This window comes from Cyrtonyx montezumae, unplaced genomic scaffold, assembly GCF_038088225.1.
Source record: "Cyrtonyx montezumae isolate F1298 unplaced genomic scaffold, pur_monq_1.0 scaffold_25, whole genome shotgun sequence".
In the NCBI taxonomy this organism is placed as follows: domain Eukaryota; kingdom Metazoa; phylum Chordata; class Aves; order Galliformes; family Odontophoridae; genus Cyrtonyx; species Cyrtonyx montezumae.
Window position 1 is genome coordinate 2,055,536 of NW_027071992.1, and position 15,796 is coordinate 2,071,331.

The following is a 15,796-nucleotide window of genomic DNA, read 5'->3' on the forward strand; positions in this document are numbered from 1 at the left end:
CTACTTCGCCAGACTCACTTCTGTGCTCAGCTGAAGAGCTGTGCTCCCTGTAGTAAAGCAGATTTCAGGAGTCTAATAGAGAGAGTTTGCCTCTGAAGAGAGAACTTCAGAGGGTTACAATGAGGCTTCTGTATTTTATGCTCAGAGAAGGTTCCTGCTGTTGCAGTTTTATTTATGATTTAACACCACCTAGACATGTGTTTTAACCCACTTAATAAGGCATGCCTGGTGACCCAGAGGAGCCAGACTCTTTAACTGTCACAGCAGGCTCGGGCGGGATGTTTGAGGCAAGATAAACTGGATCCTGTGACCGTTTATCTTTAGCCAGAGCTCTTTTTGGCATTTCAATTAAAGAGTGCCATTTCTGAGTCCCTGCTGGGGAGAGAAGAGAATGAAAAAGCAGGATAGTGCCTTATTGGTTAAAAAGGGTGTTTTGCAGAGGTGTGGAGGATGGTGAGAAAAAGGTCCAGGATTAATTGGAAAGGAAAGACAGCAAGGGTGTTGGAGTGATTTTATTGTGAAGGCTGAGGAGGAGGAGGAAGCAGAAGGCAGGCTGGAAACTCACACACAGCAGATGGTGACAAACTAAAAGTCAGGTCAGCTGTGTCATCAGTGTGTATTCTTTGGGCCCCCACAGCAAATGAGCTCACTAGAGGTTTGGCCATCTCAAGATATTAACATGGAGCTTTGAATTAAACCTGAAAAATCCTGGCACTGGGGTGGTTTTGCCTGCGTCCTCCTCTCCCTGATTGCTGCTGCCACCTGTGGGATTGCTCCACAAATGTGACCATGATGTATTGTCAAGGGGATAGCCAGGGGTACGAAGAACAAAATAACATTAAATTATTAGGGTAATTTTTAAATAAGGCAGGAAGCAATCACCTTCTCGAAGGCAACTGCTTGTAAATAAATATTGGTTTTAATATGAAAAGCGAAGTCCTGACCTGTTGCCACCCTTTATTACTTAGAACACAATGGGACATTTTGCTTGAAGATATGTTTTTAAAATCACCTCTTCCTTAAGTACTATTAATTTCATTCTGAAAAACTATCTGACTGTTTTCTGATAAATTTGTTTTAGGTTCAGCTTTGGATTGAATAATATCAAAAAAATGTTGTTAATGATTTTGTGAAAGCTGGGTAAACAATCTGGAGTTAAAATGTAACTTGAGTTAGCCCTCATAATGCTATCCTGACTTTCTAAATTTGGTCTGCATTAAGCTATGCCAAAAGAAGAAATGCCCAGAGACACACTCCTGGTTTGGAGAGACTGAACAAAATGTACAGTAAACAACCAAACCAAGAATGCAATATACAAAGCTCAAGATTTGGTCTTGGCAAAACATTCATACTAGAAGGGAAAGCAGATCCTGAAAGCCAAAATTAAGTTGCTAGGACTTACGGTACAAACTCTCCTGGCCTTGGAAGACCTCAACGTAAACCTGCTGTGATCTTCTATTTCACTGATGGGCATGAACTTGCACCAAGTTCAGGAATTCACTTTCCAGATGGTAACTATCCATTAACATTTTAATGTACAATGCAGTCCATTTGATTTTATGTTCAAGAGTAGCTGAGATTCTGAGATTTGTTGTACTCATTTTTCCTGCACATTGTAGTTCGAAACCATATACTAGAAAAGAGAGAGCAAAAACTCCTTGTCACAGCATTTTTCTAGTATTTAACAAATCCAGCATTTAGAAGTGTACCAAAAAGTACATTAAAAACAGTGTTACGTATGTTTCTGCAGAGGATGTTAGTTATGCTAGTAGTAAGTATGACTTCGTGCAGTTGCTTTTATACACAGTCTGATCTTCATCCCATGCTTAGAGCTACACAGGAACTTATTCTAAGTGTCAGATAAAGAACCGTAAGAGACCTACTCAGAATTTTGGAGGTCATCTTTGTTCTGAAAGTACAAAAGTGGATGTCTGACACTGCAAGTATTATTAATAAATATTTGCATTGATCTGAAACACATCACATTAGAAGGAACTATTTCATTTCAGTGGAGTTTAGATTAGGCTCATAAACCTTTGTGCGCTGAAATAAGAATACAGGACTGACTACAAGAGTGAAACATCAATTTCTATTGTCAAAACAGCACTGAACTGGAATACTGCTAGTATCAGTACTATTGGTCCACAAATCTCACTACGGTCCTTCTGCTCCAGAAAGATCTTAATGCTTCCCTGCAACACCAGGTAGAGGAGCTTGCCAAGGTCTGTAACATCACTGAGCATGCAGTGGGCCATCATGAAGAGACAGCTTTGCTCTCATGCTAGGCCTTTTTGAAAAAGGGTATGTCACTAACATTTATATGTGTTTGTACTGAAAATGGTATAGTCATGCCTTATTTTAGAAATTAAAAACTTCCTCCCATCCCCAACACTACTGTTGTGGAGACTGATAGTGTTTTGTCATGAAGACTGTAGTGAGACACATACCTAGCAATGCTCAGTACCAAGAAATTGTTGCTAAATCCACAGTACTGTGATAATGTTTATGATGTATATGTAAGTTACAGTTTCTATCATCAGAGGCTTGAAGAATATACTTAAGAATATACTTAAGAAAAGTATAAAGTTGTGATCTTTTTGAGCTTTTCTCATTTCCAAATAATAAATAGGACTTCTGTATGGAGGCTGAGATTGGATTTGGAAAAACTACATTTTGTGGTGGAATCACTATTACGTTACTGACATTTTGCTGAAGGATTTGCTAGCTTTCAGGAAGCTAATATGCTCAGACAATTGCACAACCAAGTGGGAGTATCTCTTCCACGCCCAGCCATGTACTGTGGAAGGGAGATTGGACTAGAAACTTATCTTCATCTTTCATGTAGAGTTTGGCAGTTTTCTGTCATACTAGAAAGCAGCATTTGCTGATCAGGGACGGCTCTGAAGAGCACAGCTCCCACATGAGCACAACCTGGAAGGAGGTGGAGCAGATCTGCTCCCTCAACCCTGCCATGATTTTGTAACAGTTAAGATATGTATGATTTCTAGCACAGCTCTACTCTGGAAAATGTCTGGGTAGAAAATGTCTGTCCCACAGAGATGCTGCATTTCTAACACATACTTTTGTTAACTGTGAAGCACTGCTGTAAGCAGGTAGGGAAGCAGCCCACAGCTCATCATACTCCATTAATTCAGTGGGCAGCTGAATTTCAACCTTCCAGAATGTTACCACACCACCAAGCAGTGAGGGACGAAGAGCTAGCTTGACCCCTGGCCACAGAAAGCACATGAGGGAACTGGTTTCTGCTGAGCAAGCGAGAAACCAGTGTGACTGCAATGCTGAGGCTGGCAAAATTTTATAATGCTGAGCATTATTTTATATAAACCAGCCTTGTGAGACTAAAATCCATCTCACGCCATGTCACAAGCCATGTCAGAAGGCATGGCATGTATGTAGTCCCACAGCTCTCATTTTCATGTTCACCACAAAGAAACTAAGACTAGAACTGCATTTTGAAGTAAAATTAACAGCAACTTTTTTTGCGTAATTCTCTAATTTAATTCTATATCTATATCTGACACGATTTTGTAATGTGGCATGTCTCACCGAATGTGCAACTAGTAACGATCTGCTAAGAGCCAAAGAAGTAGCTTTTGTTTGCTTAGCCAGACAACATCCAAGTTTATTAAGCATGCTTAATGCTTTAGCTGATGCAACTGGAGCTAAAAAGGATGCTGCTATTATTCCTCCATGACTCCAAAATTCTACATTATCCTTGCAGTCTGATTTAAATGCATGCACAACTCTTTTCTGGCATCTGTGATTTTTCCTGTGTTCGTAGATCATAGTAAGATTGGGTGTTAATAAGGTTAGTCTCCCTAGACTATACAGACCTCCTCTAATTTGGAAAGGAATGCCAGACTATGCCCTATCCCTGCAGATGAGGAAAACACCTGCTGGCAAACTAACTGGGTGGTTAGTAGAACTCAAAAAGTTAGGTGAAGTGTAATTACGTGAGGCAAAAGCATTTCTATAAACAGTTAAGCTGGAATCAACATTCAAGAGTTAGTGATTGATCTTTTCCACTATAGTTAAATGTACAAACAATAGTCCATTTTAACTGATCCCAGTAATTCAAGTTCTTGTGGTTCGAGGCTACTCTCTTGATAATAAGATGCCCACTAATCTCATTGATGAATTATATTGTTCATGTTCGATGACATCTGAAGAGCAAACCTTGGGAATGAACTCAGAATGGGCCATTTATCAAGAGGCTGTCCAAAGAAACATGTTGAGAATGGGTTCTCTGGTGAGGTAGTCAACAAACAGATTGTATCTTGTCCCATTGCACTGGCTAAGGTAACCCACACATTCTGTTCTGGCTGCGCAGGTACCCAAAAGGCCATCACGGTGCTGCAGGTACCGGGGAGGATGATGACTGATGCAGGTACAGCTTCACCCATTTTGCTGCTACCCATCGTGGTCCAGAACCTGTAGAAACACAAGCATAACCTCAACCCCAAGTCAGTAAGATATAAGGACCTGTCCACTGACCTGTCATTGCATCCCATATCAATACTTTCACTTCATTTTTAACTTCTACAAGACTTCCCGTCATACCCTTGACATTCTGTACCATCAGAGGAAGGTTGTCACCACAAGTATGAGGTGCTGGCAGAGTTGCCATCTAAGCACCCTGGGACGATGCTATCTGTGTCTTAGTGTGGAGAGTTGGCATGCTGTGCAACCCATTACCCAGTCCCTCAAGAGAACCATTGTGATGATATTTCAAAAAACGTCTTTCTGCCCTGTGCCCTTCCTTTTTACAATGCACACATATTTCTCTCTGTCCTGTCTCAGGTCTTGTTTTGTATGAAAAATTCCTTTTTCTACACTGCACTCTAAGATGACCTTGTTTCCCACAGTTGTAACACTTTTGGCCAATGCACGAGGCTGCTGCAAATGCATTTGCTAACATTGACACACAGTGCTCATTTGCCCCGACTGCATTACAAGCCTCAATCATATCAACTATAGTAGCATTTGGAAGTGTTCTTAACAAAAGTCGTTTTTAATCAACACTGGCATTCTCAACTGCTAGTTTCATAAGAATGGCAAATTTTGCTTCATCATCAGATATCTGTTTATTCAAAGCGTCTCTGAGTCTATCAATAAACTGCAGGTATGGCTCTCCATTGCTTTGTTTTACTTGTGTAAAGGACTGCATTTTCTTTTCCTCTTCTGGCAAAGATAACAACGCCTTCAGAGCAAAACATGAAGTACACAGTGCATCTACTGGCAGTTGTGCCTGTGCCCTTGGATCTCTGAACGGAGGTGCTCCTACCAGCTGACCCCCCCCTACATGGAGTAGTGGGTCTCTATCAGGTCTGCCTAGGTAATGCCTCAGCAGCACACAAGCGTTCCCACCAAGCTTCCCATAACAATTTTTGTGCCAGTGTTACTAACAGCCCTACTAACTGTTCCCAATCCCAGGGGGTCAATACCTTAGCCCTATAAATATTATCCAGTAGAGATTGTGTGAAAGGAACAGAGAGTCCATGACTGGTAATGGCTTTCCTTACTCCTTTAATCTGGTCCCAGTGAAACAGAGACCACTCATGTTTATTGGGTCTTACAGACACTGGAGAAGCTTGAAGGCAGAGTACCTCACCTTCAGAGGCTGCTGCTTGCTGAACTTGTTGCTATCTGCTTTGCAGATCTTGTGGATCTCGTGATCCTCCAGATACTGCTCTTCCAGTATCTCTTCTCTCTAGATTTGCTGTTTTTTACAGTGGCAGCCCCCAAAGCATTCGATGGCCAGTCTTCTTCTTGGGGGGGAAATAAATCAGGTTCATTTTCACTAGAATCAGAGTCTTTTGCAGCCACATTGTCTGAGAATGGCTCAGTTTGTGTGGAAGACACTTCTTCAGAGGAAGTGGGTATTACAGTCTCTGTCACTTGGGGTGAGGGCTATGACAGTGCAGTAGGCTTTACTTGCTCCTGTTCGCCTTCATTTGGTGACTGCTCATCTAATATTTTCGTTGCAACAGACGCAACCTTTCACTCTGCACATAAGGCAGAGCTGAGCACAGACCCCTGGAAGGTCAGAGCCAGGATTTTTTTTTTACAGTGTCTGAGAAAGACATGAACCACAGCAAGTGTCTCATGCTCCAGGAAAAATAACAAAAGCCACTCCTGGAAAGCTCACTTCAGGCAGGAGTGATCCATGCCAGTGTGGGAACAACTTTCTGGTTGGGGGCAACAAGCCATGAGGGACCTGCAGCCTTCTCAGCTGCCCTCCCTACTATCTGGTCTCCTTGATCCTCCAGGGCAGATGGCATGGGGTGGCTGATTTCATTTTGTGTGGTCTGGATGTTGTTAACACCAGTTTCCATGCTGGCTGGGTTCCTCCTGCTGCTCTCAGCCATTGCACAAGTTGATTGCTTTGCTCCTAATTCCATTCGCAACTGCATCTTCTAACTACTGCCAACAAAGTCCCCCAGAAGCACTACTCCACAAGTGATTTTGCTAAAGGTTTGGCTTAACTTTTCTCTATTTTTTTTCCTTTTCTTTCTTTTTCTGCATAAATAATGGAGAATCTTTTTTTCTATCAGACCCCATCCATTGGAGGGGATTCCACTCCTGAGCCCTGAGTTACTCCCAGCCAGCTGTATCTGGATGCCACTCTGCTTGCTAATGCCTGGGAAACTCTTCACCTCTAGTATGAAATGGCCAATGTTGAACACTGTCATCAGCAATTGTAGTTAAGCACGATGTGCCCTAGTCTTGCAGAAATTTCACAGCTGTGTGTCTCTTGCTATAATTCTAGAAGAGTGGGATTATTATTCTGCAAGTCTCACAGAAATTTGCACAGCCCAGTTATGACAAATTAGGCATTTTTTTGAATGCAAAACTGCATCATAAGGAAGTTCTTGGCTTTCTGCTTGTAACTGGCACTCTGTTGTCCATTTTGAATGATTTTTTTCATTCAGTCCAAAGGGGGAAAGGCATTTGGACCAGGTAACCAGGCCAGCTCTGCTAAGTCTTATCAGCCCACCTGGCTGATGTCTGCTTGCCTAGATGTTGCAGATAGATACTATACATTTGTAAGAGGGAAGTAGCAATATATTTATTAGTACTAACAGTGCTTTAAGAAAGTTTAATTATAAGCGACAAGATTTAAGGTGGCAAAGTGTCCTTGATTGTTCACTGCACAGAGAATAGGGTTAAGCACACACTCAACTAAGGAACCTGTCATTGAGTTAGAAGGCTCAGAATGGATCCCCTTGCTTTCTAAACTCCTTGAACCACAGAGATTTGAGCCAAGGTGCAGCTAGATCCACTCCTGCTCCCAAACTTGGACAATGGTTTATGTCTAAGGGATCATATGTGCAAAGACGTAAAGAAGCTATCTGTCAGTCACTTACAAGGGAGCTGTATCAGCAAGGTGTGTCTTGAAGTTAGGAATCTCTGCAGCAGATGTAACCTCATGAGGTGTCCCCACTCAAGGAGAGATCCTGCTGTCATACAGGGGAGCTCAGAGGGATTTGGGGCTGTTCACAATTAATGGGGCAAGATGACTTGTAGTCATACCAAATATAGATTGTGGTTTTGACCTAGATGTTATTTCCTCAATAACCTAGCTTAAACAAGACTGCATGTAGCACTGCAGTTAGGTTGGTGCTGGTTGGCTAGTCCTCAGCTGCAGAACAAGGTGCCAGGTTCTCTATCAGGCAGCCAGGGCCAGAAAGCAACCACTACTGTGGTCATCACCTGCCCAAAAAAGGTTACTGGTGGAATGGTGAGTCTGGAAAAAGGAGGGGGTGGGGCAGCACATCATCACACTGGCAAAGAGTTTCTTGTTGGATTCTTAAGGTGGTCAGCTCACTAACAGCCTAACAGCTTGTTCAAGCCCACCTGCCTTCTGTGTGTTAACAAAAAAGAATTCTTTATACTTTTAAACTGTATATATCCTGCATGCAATGTTCTTGCTTCAAACAGAAGTAGCAAATACAACAGCATCTATGAGTAAGCAAACTAGCAGCTACTGCAGGTAGCACATTTCTCCTGCAGCCTCTCTGCTTTTGCAAGTGTCTAATCCAATGATTGCAGCAGCGTGAAATGCTCTCTTGCTTTCTCCTACTTCAGTCTACAAAGTGCATGTGTGGGAGTACATCATGCAAGAACTGCTTCACAAGAAGGACTGACAATTTTTTTAAATGCTTTCCTCTGATCTCACTCCAGGAATGACCCTGCTGCCCACAGCAGGAGCTTCAGAAGTTTTATGCCAACATGAGAGTTTTTATAACTGATGCTAAGGGAGAAAGGAAGAGTGTTTCACTTTGAGAGAGTTGGCCTGTGTGGAGCTTTGCAGGACAGAGCAGAAGTCAGGTTAAATCTTATAAGCTGCAAAATTCTGCTTCAATCAGTAACTCAAGGGAGATGAGATGGATACATCTCTTTCATTCTACAAGTCTGCTGTAGAAAACAATGTCATTCCCTCTTTAGTCCCAAGTCTATAACTCTAAATGGCCTTCAGCTGAGTCACTGAATCCCAGAACATCTGAGGCTGGCAGAGACCTCTGGGTCCATCTAGCCCAACTCCTGCTCAAGCAGGGATACTCAGAGCAGGGTCCCCATGTCTATGTCCATGTGGCTTTTGAAGTCTCCAAGGAGCAGACCTCACAGCCTCTCTGTGCAAATTTTGTGCCAGTTCTTCTGGTGTCCACCAGAAACCTCAGGCCCATTTTTGGAGAGCTGCTTTCCAGCAGCTGGTTTTAGGACTCTGCACTTCTTGTTGAACTGCATGAGGTTCCTGTCTGCCCACTCTTCCAACCTGCTGAGGTCCTTCTGAATGGCTGCGTGGCCCTCTGGTGAGTCAGCCACTGTCTCCACTTTTGTGTCATCCATGAATTTACTCAGTCTGCATTCTACCCCATTGTCCAGGCCATTAATGAAGAATAATATTGGATCCAGCACTGACACCTGGGTTGCATAGTTTGCTACAGATTTCCAACCTGACTTCACACTACTGATCTACCTGCTTGAGCTCACAAATAATCTCTCCTCCCTGACCCTTTATGAAAAACATTATTATAAGCTGTTGCAGTAAAACTAGCACATCTCACTGGGATGTTTGAGCTTCACCATGACTTTCTGATGAAGAAGATCCCCAAGATTTTGTGGAGGTCTAATGCCCACACAGTTACTACTTAGCAATCAAATTCTTCTTCAGGAGAAAGCAAAGTCTTTTCAGCTGGGGAGATGGTTGCTGTTATGGCCATCCAGGAAGGAGGAGGAGAGCTGAAACTGTGTGAAGTGAGTAGCTGTCAGCACATTCATCTCTGAGAAAATAACAATGGTGTTATTCTTCACAGTATAATCTCTTACCATCTGTACCCAGTCGTGCAGAGCCCCCTGGTGCTCTGGGAACAGAGAGCTTGCCTCTTCGTTCCTCTGTGTTAGTGGTTATAGTGTATAGTGGTATGGTCTGCAAGTGGAGTCCTGCTTTATTCAGTTCCTCAGTTAGCATTAATCCATCTTGAGAGATGCTCCCCATGCACCATTGAAAATGGTGCCAGCTGAGGCTGGGGACCTGCACCTGCTTGGTGCAAGGTCACCATTACAGTTAACACGGCACAGTTACTGTAAAGCACCTACTGATTTTCTTCCAGAGCTCTTGAATCTTGCAGAGAATCAGATAAAGGAGCAATTGCTAAGCCAGTCTAGGAGTAATGGCTACTTTCTAGTTAGTCAGGGACACATCCATTGGTTTCTGACCCAGTCCTTCAGAGTATGATCCTACTGCAGGATCACTGTCAAAGAGGTCCCTTCTCCTGGGTTATCAGAACTACTTGAAGTTGGACTCAAGTTGATATTTTGGTTCTCTTCTGAAGCATGAAGAATAAGTACTCTCTCTCTTTCCCTCTTGTTCCAACCTTCTAAGTCTTTCCCTGCCAAGAAAATATGACACTGTATATGGAGAGGAAAAAGAAAAAAATGTCCTTCTCAGCTGTGTTTCAAATGCTCTTTGTGTAAAAGCTGACTCAGTCCTGATAACATGCTAATTAAAATCTCACACTCTCATTTTTTCTGTCATTTTCATAATCTTTTAATAAATAAATTCTGATGTGTGATTTACACTGTTCGGACACTTCTTTGTGTTCTTTCTGTAAATTTTAAGAAGTTACCCTGGAGTTCCTTCTATAAATATTAAGGCAGTCTTAACAAGCATTTTGCATGGTCTCTGTGGCAACATTTCAGAGCTATTTTTAGGTCCACAGTCTTGAAGATTGGTGTGCAGAATTCATCATCACTTTGCTCCGGGAGTTTTTCTTGTCCAATAAGATTTTAAATTCTGCAACCTCTCCGACAAGCAATCTGGTACTTGATGTTCCTTGTGGCTCCAGAATTTTAACTTGTGCCAAATGTAAATGTTCCTTGCTATGATATAAGCAATGACCTTCCTCACAAACAACATGCAGAAATATCTGTTTCTTTCTAGTTTGTAGACATATATATATTTTACATTATTCTGCTTCTGTTCAGTCTTTTCTTTGCCTACATTTGATTTTTATTCTGTTTCCTCAGAAGTCATGTTTTCCATACATCTAAATGGACTCCTGTGCCTTCTCTGGATATTCTCCATGCTCTTCAATTGTTCTTCACTCTTTTTCTCTTTTCCCTAACATCTATTACACAGTACAAGGAATGGAAACTGCCTAGTATTGAGTTAAGAGTTTTTTCTCTTAAGAAGTCTTGATCCAGTATATGTACTACTATAAAATTTTATGTACTCCTACAAAATGTTTGCCTTTTTTGCACAATGCTGCTCAGCTTATGATTGGATAGCGCCTACGGAGCCAGTCCTGAAAGACTTTTGCAAAACCTATTGTTTGTACACATCTAACTTTATTCTTGCTCAGATTTGGTGTATTTGTACCTGTTCTTCTGGAGCTACATGCTCTTCCTGTTTGGGCTCTGCCTTCTAACAGCCTTTTGTCATTCCTGAGCTAGTGTCATTGGGCTCCTGGATAAACTGTTATAGAATCCAAGCTACTGAACTTGGTGTGGAACAGCACAAGACTCACAGTGACTCTCCGAGTCCTGATTCTTACAGGAGTTCATGTTCCATCTAGATATTTTTGAGATGAGAAAGGTGTATTTTCCAATAAAAAATATATAAACAATATAAGATGTTTTTTTTTGAGAATCTGCTTGGTTGCCATTTCTGGTCACCTGTTGTCCATAAGGGGGCAATATATGGCAAGAAGAACTGACTTGCTGAACTGCGAGGGGGGTTTTCAGGACCCAAATCTCATCTGTCTTCGCTTTTCCTAGTGGAGCATCTCCTCTTTACCTTAGATGGAATGTGAAGGATCCCAACCCTGCAGCACTATTGTTTCCAAAACCAGCATTATTTTGATGGCTGCTAAGAAGTTTGTTTCTTTTTGTACAAATACGACCTTTGGTTAGGTCAGAGGTGCTACATTTACCTTTTGCTTTCATGTTGAGAATGAAAAAAAAAAAAACATTTTGAAGAAAACAAAGGGCAACAAATATTGCCTTTCCAACAAGCTGCATCAAGAACCAGAATAAAAATCCTGTTCAGATAGAGTTATACAATTTCAGTAGAATAAATTAATCAGAACTGAATGAAATTACAGGAGGATTATCCTCTTGGTGCTATTAAGGATGAAATCTAGATGAGCTCATCAGCCTCTATGCACCTTTGCTCTCTCACAATGGCACTCTGTACAGTTCCTACGTGACTTTTCCATTCCCAGACCAGGCTGACCCTTCAAACAGGGTAAAGTAGCCAGGTGGCCAGGTCCTCCAGTGCACTGCAAATGATATCAGCCTGGATGCGATGTTATGGCCACAGCCTCCTTCTGTTACTTGTGCCATGATCTCTAAAAGGCATGTAGCTGTGCACTGCCAACAACACATAGGGCTTCTGCCTGTGCTGGCGGCTTGTAGGTTGTTTTTGATGTGGTCCTAAGCAAGAAACAACACTGTGATGTAAAACAATTAAGAAGTAAGGTTCGTGGCCTCTGAAGCCTCACCCTCTTTTCTATTAGCCTTCATCTAATAGATGTGAGCTATGAGTCAGTTTCCAAATAGGTCACTGAGATGAGGACAGTGACAGTGAAATGGAGGCCAGGAGTTGAAGCTATTCAGCAAATTTCTCAGAATTTTGGTAAGCTCCAGCTTCTGCCATGTGAAAATCTACTTCAAGTGGATTGTACAATTTAGGTATTTTGGTGGCATGGTAAAGTTCCTGCACTCATGCCAGTAGTAAAAACTACTTTCACAACTAAAAGTCTTTATCTTCTACAGAAATAGCTCCCCAGTATCATTCAAACACCAGACCATCAGAGCCATTTTCAAGCACCTCTCTGGGGAAGTGAAACACAGCATGACAGAGGAATGGCATTACAATTGCCTTTCCATGGAGCTGGCACCTTGGAGTGCCATAGTACATGTTCCCTGAGCTTGGGACAGGCCATTCGATGACTATAAGTTTCATGTCCCAGCGATGTGAGGATTTAAAAAAATATTGTAGTCTCTGAAGTGCGCCCTTTCCTCTCTGTACAGCCTCAGCCTCTTTTTCTGCTGTGCTGCACCTTCTTTCTAGGCAGCAGCAGTCACCACAAGTGGAGCTCAGACTTGCTCTACGTGACTTTTCTCTTATCGCATTCATTACTGAATGGGCTCAGAAAATCAAATTCTAGTCAAGGCAGGGGGCACATTCTGTGCTGGCAGAGATTGAGTCCTGTTGTGGTTTTGGCTGAGATAATTTTCTTCATAGTAGCTGGTATGGCACTGTGTTTTGGATTTATGAAGGACATAGTGATGATAATACCTCAGTGTTTCAGTTGTTGCAGAGCAGTGCTGCACTGAGACAAGAACACTTCAGATTCTCCTGCTGTCCTGCCAGCAAGGGACTAAGGGTGTACAAGGAGCTGGGAGGGGACAGAAGAAAAACAGCTGACCAAAACTGGCAAAGACATGGCCTGTCCCATGTGGAGTCATGTGGAATGATAAGAGAAAGAGGAAAGAAGGAAGAAGTGGGCTTTTTTGGGGTGATGCTGTTGGTCTTGCCAATAAATCACTAGGCACCCTGCTTTCCTGGAAGTGGCATCTGCTGATGGAAAGTAGTAGCCTTGCTTTGCTTGAGTGCATGGCTTTTGCTTTACCCAGTAAACTGCCTTTATCTCAGCCCAGAAGTTTTTGAAATACCTTCCCATTTCTGCATCATCCCACTGGTGGCAGTGAGTGAGCATCCACATTGGGCTGAGTGGCCTACTGAGCCCAGCCACAAACAGCCCCCAGGATGAGATGGGGATTTATGTCCTCATGGCTCAACCTGATTTTTTAGACCCAGTAAAAACCGTCTCTTCTCAAGTGGGCTTCACATCTGTCTCTGCCTCTACATGGGAACCTAGATGTCAGGCCTCAGCAGAGATTTTGTGACCAGTCCAACATGCTGCCCCTGTTTTGGCTGCAGCAAGCCATAGCAAAGCAAGCACAGAAGATGCTTTCAGCATCTGAAAGTGTGATGTTACATTCTGATCTGAGTGCACACCGTCCCCTAAGTGGCTTCATAACTCCTCACTTCAACATACCCTGACTTTCAGGGTCAAACATGGCTTTACAATAAGAGATAACAAGAAGAAGACCAAGAAAAGGGAAGATGGAGATGAAGTGATATAAAATTCTAAAACATAAAAGATTCTTTCCTCATGAATTTAATAAGCAAAACAGATGGTACTAAAAAGAAAAAAAATTTAGACAGAAGAGTGCAGCTTGGGATGAGTCTATACCCTGCTGCACTGAGACCACAAGCTGAGAGAGGATAATACAATTGATTACCCTGTCAAATAGAAATGTCCATCCTTTAGTTGTTCTGTTTGCAGAGAAAACAGCTTTTTTTTTTTTTAATAATTCTGAGTTGTTTTTTTTTATTATTTTTTTTTTATCAGCGACCAGTGTGACACAAATTGCACTGCTTCTTGAACTACGCACGCTATGTGATACTGTTGAAGACCTTTGGTTGACTTCTTAGGGAACAGCTTCATTATTAATCTGTTTGTGCAGGAGCTAAGCAATTGCACTATAAAGAAGACCATAATGGGATCTTTCCTCAAGTAAAGCAGTGAAGAAGGCAAACTCCAAGATTTCTTATTTTCTTGACTTCAAAATATACCCACCCCTCCAGACACTTTTTTAGCATCATGGTATAGTTCTAAATAACTGAATTGATCTTCTCCAAAGCTATCTCTTTAAAGCTCAGTTGCTAACTAAAACCTTAGCCTCCTAAGTACAAAATCCATTGAAATCCATTACGTTTGACCTAAAATAAATTGTATCCGCCTCAAAAAAAACCCAAATATTTCTGTCTCCTGTTCCCTAACAATGCACAAATGATAACTGATGCAGCTATTCCATGATATCTCTGCTGAACTTTTATTGAAGTCAATATACTTCCTGCCTTGATGGGCACCCCAAAATGTGTCAACAGCCAAAACCAACTTGTCCTCTTATTCTTCTATATTTATTGTCCTCTTAAGATGCTTTCTAATCACCTGTGAATCATTCTGAAAATGGAAGCCAAGCAAGTATGTGGTACAATTTATTTCAAGTATTACGTTATTAGCAATTTATGATCTCTCTCCATTCTTCTGTGGCAGGCCTATGCCACTGTATTTACAAGGAGGGTTACTTCTAGATTTAACATATAAAGATCATTTTAGACTGTATCAGTTAAAAGCATGATGTTTACCAGATCTCAAAATGAGAATATTTTGAGGCATTCACTCCTAAAGAAAGGTTTGGCCCCCTCCATCACATAAGTCAAAGGATGCCTCCTCAAAGAAAATGCTTTCTACTCTGGCTATGGTGTTATGTTTCATATTCTCCCTACAATTTGTTTCACTTGGCATTATTGTAATTACAGGCCAGCCATGAGCATGTGTTCAGCTGGGCCAGAGCACAGGGGGTGAAGCACAAGAGTCTTGTTGAACTTCAGGAAGCATTTTCATGATCCTCTTGGTTTCTGGTCTTGAAACTCAGAGAAATGACAAGATACTTACATTTTTTCTCCACTGCTTCTAAGCCATGTGGACTGATCACTGACATTTTGAGGAAACAAAAGAGAACAAGCTCACTTCAGTCACCTGGCAAACAAAAGAAAGACCTCATGGCTTCATCCAGAGGTGCATCTGTTGAAATCAGACTAAAGCTATTAGAGAAACAGCTATTCAGAAAATGCTCCCTCTCCTGCAGAATCTGTCCTCTAATTGCTTGTATCTTCTTTATGCCATAGGAAGACCTTGATGATAATAGACTAGCTCCTGTTCTAGCCCAGTGTCAACAGCACTCTATTCACACATGTTCAGGCATTCAGTGTAGCAGAGCAGCAGACATTACAATAATATTAAACTATGAAAAATAGTTAGGAAATATCCTATCAGAAAGCATTTCTTTGAAGGTAAATGAATCTGGCTTTGCTGGGGAATAGCTTGTGAATATTCTGTGATTTTTACCCTTTAGCCACTCCAACTATATGTATGAAAAGGGCTTTTTCACTGGAAATGAAGTATTCAGAAACTGCACTTCAAAATATTATCACAGAACATTTCTGTATACAGTAAACATTTCCAACCTGCACACATACTTGCTACTGTTTCTGTGTTGGGATAACTTCTGCAAGAGGAAAGTTCATTTTTGTAAATAAATAAAAAAAAACACTTGAATGTTATTTTAAAGAAATTATTTATTTCAAAAGATATTTGCTGCGGGTTTTTTTTGAACATTTTGATTTCTGGAAACA

General features: G+C 41.6%; 1 protein-coding gene across 1 annotated transcript in view; it reads right to left on the minus strand.

Moving 5' to 3' along the window:
* SERINC5 (serine incorporator 5) overlaps positions 1-15,796 on the minus strand; it is a 510,096-nt gene that overhangs the window by 358,592 nt on the left and 135,708 nt on the right. The window lies entirely within an intron of this gene.